Here is a 7,458-nt window from a genome sequence, read left to right on the forward strand (position 1 = left end):
CAAAGTCAAACTCTTGTATATCCTTCTGAACAAATATTGTGATTTTCCTTCTTTTCACACACAAGCAAATCTTTTTTTAACAAATATAAGTTTTACAATATTTAACTACCTTGTTTTCAAAATATGTCTTTATATGTATTTTTAAATGTATATTTGACCTTGTTTCTTCTGCCTCCCCTTCTTTTCAAAATATTTTTTAAAATATCTTTTTTAAATTCATATGTATTTGACTTCATTTTCTATTGTCAAACTATATACTTCAGTCACTTTTTAAATATATATTATTAGCTAATCCTTTAAAATTTATGTATTTTTGAGTAAAAGCACCTCCTTTCTCTGTTAATCTCAAAATTACTGGACAAAATATAAGGTAAGTGAAGATATCTTGGCATTTAACTATGTGTAAAATGAAGACCTGGAGAGTGGTGTGTTAAAAAATGGTTTCGATTAGCTTTTTACCTCTGGCCTTCTGGCTATTTTATATCCACTTTTCTTCTTCCTGCATAAAAAAGATTTTTTTTAAAGTTATGACAAAAGTCATACATGTATATAATGTATATATTTACATACATTGTATACAAATATTACATGCATATACATATACATACATATATATATATATATATATATATATATGTATGTATATGTATATATATATATATAAGACACTCTGGGCATTTGCCTTCCTTGGGGAACTTTTAAATAATTTACTGTTAAAAAGCTAAGAAAGTCTATGGCCATGCTACCCTGAACAAGTTCCATCCTGTCTGATCTCAGAAGCTAAGCAGAGTCAGGGCCTGGTTAGTACTTGGATGGGAGACCACCTAGGAAGACCAGGTGCTGTAGGCATAAAAAAAATAAAAAAATAAGGGATTGTAAGCTGACAAGGTCCTTGCAATCCGTGAGTCAACCAAGGGTTGCCTTGCCTAAAACACAACAAAAAAAGCTAGGAAAGTGGCGTTATAGTGGAGCAGTCAGATACAGTAACGCTGCAATGTTAGATGCTTTCCTTCTCCCTTCCATTCCTTTATTCATTTGTGAATATTCAAAAGTATTCATTAACTCTTAGTGAATAATAATCACTTTAAATAATAATCAACTTAAAGCTAAAGAGTCTTCTTGAAGAAAATGCTCAGTAGTGGAGATGGATGGGCTAGCATTTAAGTTTGTGTTTTCTAAGTATGCAATGGGGATTGAGAATAACTTCAATAACTAACTAGTTTAACCTTAAATATAACCTAATTAAGATATAAAAATGTGCTTTTTAATCTATTCCAAAATTCTTTCTATAAGTACTATATTTTTATCAAATACAAATATATGTAAAAATTATGTCTAACTTATATATCAAAAATGTTTTTAGGTTTATGTATTAGTAAGCTTGAAATATCCTTGATACAAGATCATTTTTAGCTTTATTAGTAGGTTAATTCTATTTTTAAATTATGTTGGCAAAATAAAGCTATTTTATTGTTTTCATTTGTTTCTGTTTCGGTAACTCCCAATTTCTGTTTAAACACTTCATTTACTGTTCTTAAAGATGTGTTATATTGACCTGGTCCTATTTATACTACTGTCAAGCCATTTTTTACAATATTACTCAGTGCATTTATTATTTAGAATGGTGAAATGTATCTGCCTTTCCAAGTAGAAAATAAACTTCCGGAAAGTAGGTTGTGGGCCACAACAACACATATTCAAAAAACTTATTTAATAAATAATCAATTTCATTGTGCGTTCTGATGTTTTTATTCTCTGAACCTACTAATTTTTTTTCCAGATATTCATACATTCAAATACTGATTTATACTAATCATGCTTCTTGTTTGAATTGTCTCTTCCCACTGAAATATATGTCACTTTTTTAAGTTAACTGTAATCAATTCTTCTAGTTTTTAATTACTTTCTTTGCCTCAAAGTGAAAGTCTTACTTTTGAAAATGATGTATTATGCTGGAATATGCTTTTAATGTATGCAAATTTAATTAAAATTAAATTAGAGAATTCTAGATAAGTTTTTTGTCAAAACAAATTTGTAAAACACAGTGACATTTGGGTCCACTGATAAACAAACTATGCAATGGAATCCTTGATTCTAAGGATTCAATTTTTTTTTGTTTTATTTTGTTTTTAAGACAGTTTATGAATTTTTAAAACCCATTTTGATTTAATATGTTGATGTAATATTAAACTAAACAATCATAAGTCTCTAGGACTTTTTAACTATATAATTTTGAATTTGTAATTATATTACAAATTATAATTTTATTAAAATGTTAAATATTTTATAAAATGTTAAAATATAAATTATTACAAATTATGTTGCTTTTTCCATTAAGAGTCCATTTTCCTACTCTTGAATCTGATCTGGATCTGCAGCTTACTTTGACAACAGTGTTGTGGACGTGGCATAAACCATTTCCATATCTAGGTTTCAAGAGGCCTTTCTCTGCAGCTTCTCTTTGTCCCTTGTGACTGCTATGTAAACAAGTTTGGGTTAACACTGAAGGATTTGTGACCATATGGCCCAGTGGGGGCCCCAGATATGTGATAGCCCAGTCAAGATCAGAATGTCCAGTCACAGACACACAAGCAAGGGCAGTTGCTAGCTGTTTAGCAAACTTAAGAGCTAAACAAATGCTTGTTGTTTTAAGCCACTACATTTTGGAGTGATGAGTTTCACAGCAATAGCCAGCTCACATGTCGTAATTCCGAAATACAGATTTATTTCCCTCTGGTGTGCCAACAACACATGCATTCCTTCCTTTGCCACTTATCACATTATTTTTGACTTGATGCTATCTATCTTTCTTCCTCTGTGGACCAATATCCCACAGGGACGGGAGACATTTCGTGCTCATCATTGTAACCTTGTAACTAGGTTCAATGCTTGACATAATAGATATATAGTAAATGCTATTAACTAGTGAATTCAAAGTGCTCAGGCTATTTGTAACATCTTAGCAAAATTTAAGATTCCTCTCCTTTCCTTAGATCATCCAGATAATGCAGCTATGACTTGCTTTATCTTTTCTCATAGCTGCAAAGGCTTGAAATATCCTGAGAGATTCAGTGACATTTGCTATTCAAACATTTTTGTTCCAATTAATAGTGGTGCTTCTCAAGGGTAGTGCAGCACAAATGACTGGTCTCAAAGACATCCTCTCCATGGGAAAACTGAAGTAGAAAATCAAAATATGCCATGATTTTAATGAAAAACAGTCTGCAGAACTCTCAGTAGAAGTGGGAAACTGGGAATTATATTGTGAAATAGAGCATGTCAAACACAATACGGCCATTGCTCTCAGCTACTATCTCTGGAATAATGCAACAGCAAAATCAATGAATTGACCTATTTATCTCTTTAACAAACTTGTAAGGACTCCATTATTGGACAACGTTATTCTTTTAAAAATCAAAATGTATGCATTTTTTTTAAGTTTCCCAGCTTTTAACCATAAAGCAATCATGATTTATATATATTGTATATTATATTTGTTTCATGTATAGGAACTCAGCCCTTAACTACATCCAGACAGACATATTACTATAATATATTTGTAAAGCACTTTAAAGTATATAAAATGCCATTTTTAATGATATAAACAATTCAGAGAACTAGCTCCAGCAATTTCATTTAATATTAGAGGCAGTAAAATCACAAAGAATTAATGTATTAAAATTCTAAAGTAATTGAGTCATAATCGGAAGCAAAATCTTACTTAAAAATCATTGTCCTATTTTAAGCAAAACAAATTTGACTTTACTTGATTAAAATATATATATGAATCTATATTATCCCCTCCTTTCTTGTTCTTTTCATCATTGAGTACCAGGTTACTTATTTCATTCACAGTTTTATTTCAGGGCACCAAAGAGAGTCAGGAAAATGTCTAAACCTGATTTCCAGTGAAAGCAACTTTGTGCACAGTAAGGAAATCATGATTAATGACTATAAACAACTTTTAAGGTAAGGCTGATGAGGAATGCACATCTCTTGGTTTCTCAAGAAAGTTAAAGGAGTTTGCAACTTGAGGTTACTCTGGAATTTTTAGTAATATATGAGATTTTACTCATTTATTATAAGATTTACATGTGAGAGAAAAATTATCCTTCAACTTTATAGCATAACATCACTCATTCATCCACTTAATTAATATTCATGGAGTGCCTGCTATCTTCCAGGTGCCATGCTATGTGGTAGTAAACAAAATCAACATGGTACCTGGTCTCATGGAGTTTATTCTCCAGTGGGAGACCCATATTTTTAACAAATAAACATACAAATATGAAATTTGAAATTGTAATAAGTATTATGGTGGAGAAGAACAACCAGGTGCTCTGTATGGAAACAAAAATGTGTAGAAATTCAGATGGAATCGGATGATGACCATGACAATGAAATCAAAGAGCAAAGTCCTACTGATGGGCGAGGGGTTGGAGCCCTGAGGGGCTGCTGGAGGGAAGTGAGAGAATCTGAGTGCAAAAAGATAAACTTGAGGAAGGGGATAGAAGCTAGGTCATATAGGGCCTTGAAGACTAAGGGAAGCGACACAATTTTATTCTGAGAGCATTAAGAATCACTTAGATTTTAAATTGAGGGATAACGTTATCTAATTTACTTTGTAAAGATTGCCATGGCTGCCTTGTGAAGATGATTGAGAAGAATGGACATGGAGAAACAAGGTAGAAAAATTATTGTAGTAGAAGAGGCAAGAGATTTTGTTGCCTAGTATTAATGTGGGACAATGAAGATTACACAGTTTTCAATTATTTGAGGAGTAGAATGATACCAGATTATAATTGCATATGCAAGTTCAGAAAAGAAATATATGTCCACCATGACTTGCAGCTTTTTATGCTGAAAATAAAGCATGTCTATTATTTTGAATAGTTACAAGATTCCTAAGAAAAGTAGTATGAATGTATTTAGTGAGAATTCAACTCTGGACACGTGCTACAACCTGGATGAACCTTGAAGACATTATGCTAAATGAGTTTAATCAGTCACAAAAAGAATACTATTATATAATTCCACTTATATGAGGTATCTAAGCAGTCAAACCCATACAGATGGAAAGTAGAATGGTGGTTGCCAGAGCCTGGAGAGAGGAGAAAACTGTCTAATGAGTATGGAGTTTCTGTTGGAGAAGATGAACAAGTTCTGTGTGGTGGTGATAGCTGCACAACAATGTGCGTGTATTTAATGCCCTTGAACTTTATACTTAAAAATGGTTAAAATGGTGAATTTTGTATGTATTTTACCACAATAAAAAAATTAGACAAAATATTTAACTCAGGAACAGACAATGAATCCTATTGGACAATGACTCTCGTTACCTGGATGAAATTCTAAAACCTGGCATAGATATTTAGGAATATATTCTTCATCAATTTAATGTATAACATATTGATGTGTGTGTGATCTAAAATATAAAGATTCATGCATCATTGTTGTGACTGCATTTTGAATTATAATCAGAAATGCTCTGAGAATGTTTTGCATGCTCTTTGTGTCAAGTTTTAGGCATTTTCTTGTCCTTGTTCAGATCCGGTATTCCACTTTTCTTCATTTTAAATAACTTTCACCTGACTTTCATTTCCATATCAATAAGTTCTTTCTAGCAATAAAATTTTATTGTCAGTCTTTCCAAGTTTTTATTTTCACCTTTTTATGAATACTACTAGGGGACAAGGAAAAGCTTGACCCTTATATACCAATGTGCCACTCAAATTTATTTCCTCAAGTTAATCAAAAAGTTTTGGAGGATTTATTTTCTCTTATAATTATCCAAATGTGTCAATTCAGTAACATATAGGTGTTCTAAAAAGTCAGCACCATAAAAATCATATTAAAGCCATTGTGGTCATTGAAGTGACTGGATCCTGAACATTTTTAATTTAAAGAGGATGCTCCCCACCCATCCCTATGTGTTATACATTGTAGGTGTAGTAAAGTACTTGACTGATATAGTGGATAGGTGTCATCTACTAATGATCTTTTGATTAACCTTCTTATAAATGGTTAAGCTCTCATGTTATTCAGCATGGAGGAATAACTAAAAGTCTCAGGCTTCCTTACAGATGAGATAGGAAGTTTCCCCTGTCAGTTGCACCTGTGTGTGACTTTAATTTAAGTGGGCAATAGGAGAACACAGATTTATATCAAGCCATCCTTTTGCTGGAGCAAGTGATGATGAGGGTATCTGGTGTTGGGGCACAGCAGTTGTTAAAGTTCAAGGTTTTCACTCAGAGGTAGCATCTGTGTGGGGCGGAAATGGTTGCAGAGCAGTCGAGTTCTTTGCAAAGTTCCAGTTGGTAGAAGTAGTAAAATGAAAAGTGCTTTCACGGGAAAAAATTGGGGGGAGCATTCTTTCACATACTTTCCTTGGAAGCAGAGATTCAGTCTTATTTTTCTAGGCTTTGTAATGATTCTATATGGCATTTTACATACTTTTAATTAATTATGTTTCTGCTTCAATTGGTGAGACTTGATTCTATTGTCTACAGCAAAGAATCTGACTGATAAACTTGATAGAAACATTCATTAAATCTATCTCAGCCAGTCATTTATCATGGCATTTGTAAATGACATTTATCATTTATTCAGTCAGTCATTCATTCAGACAAATACTCTTTCAGTATTCACTATGTCCCAAGAACTGAGTGGGTTGCAGGGTAAGCAAAGACTAATAACATAAATCAAGAATCATAACTCAAGAATATTTTAATCTAGTCAAAGGGCCTGATAAATAAATGGGCAATTGCAGTAAAACTGTAGCAAGCATTATAAAGAAATACTGACAGAGAGAGAGAGAGAGATCAAAGAAGGCTTCTGAGAAAAAGCGATGTTTTCCAGAGTTTGATCCATAGGTCACCTGGATACAGTCACTGCTAGTGCTTGAACCCACGAAATTGCTTGCCCTACTCTGTACCTACTGTATAAAGATTTTTGACTTTTTCGTTAGGAATCTGCACATGGAGCCAATGTCCCAAGAATATGAGTTGAATAAGGGAAGGGAATGGATCTGGGAAGCTGTCTGTTCATAGCCCCAGGAGTAAGAGGTAATAGTTGAATGATTAAGTGTTCAAGACCAAAGGACTGAAAGATACATATAGCTTCAAGCATCTCTAGACTGATATATTTTGACGTTGCTGTAAAGGGCCAAAGTTTTGAGTCAAAAAGATCTGGATTCGAATCCTTCACTAACTACATTGACTGTCCTGTTAGTTTTGCAAGCTGCAGTTTCTCCACCTTGACAAAAAGGAGAGTGATAACGAACACATTAGAAGGTGCTGAGGATTAAAATTAATTAATTGTACAAAGACACTGACTTTCAGTGAAGGTTAGCTTCATTACCTTCATATATCTCTTTGCCATAGTTGCTTCTTTTTTCTGTTTTTTTTTTTTTTCACAGTTATTGGACTTTAATTGTTAAATATCAGATGGCAAAGAATT

At 32.8% G+C, this 7,458-nt stretch overlaps 1 pseudogene; it reads left to right on the plus strand.

The window, feature by feature from the left end:
• The first annotated feature begins 729 nt into the window (after positions 1–729).
• On the plus strand, positions 730–849 carry LOC120599165 (uncharacterized; annotated as a pseudogene).
• The last annotated feature ends 6,609 nt before the right edge of the window (positions 850–7,458 follow it).

Source organism: Pteropus medius, unplaced genomic scaffold, assembly GCF_902729225.1.
Source record: "Pteropus medius unplaced genomic scaffold, Ma_sr-lr_union100, whole genome shotgun sequence".
NCBI lineage: Eukaryota > Metazoa > Chordata > Mammalia > Chiroptera > Pteropodidae > Pteropus > Pteropus medius.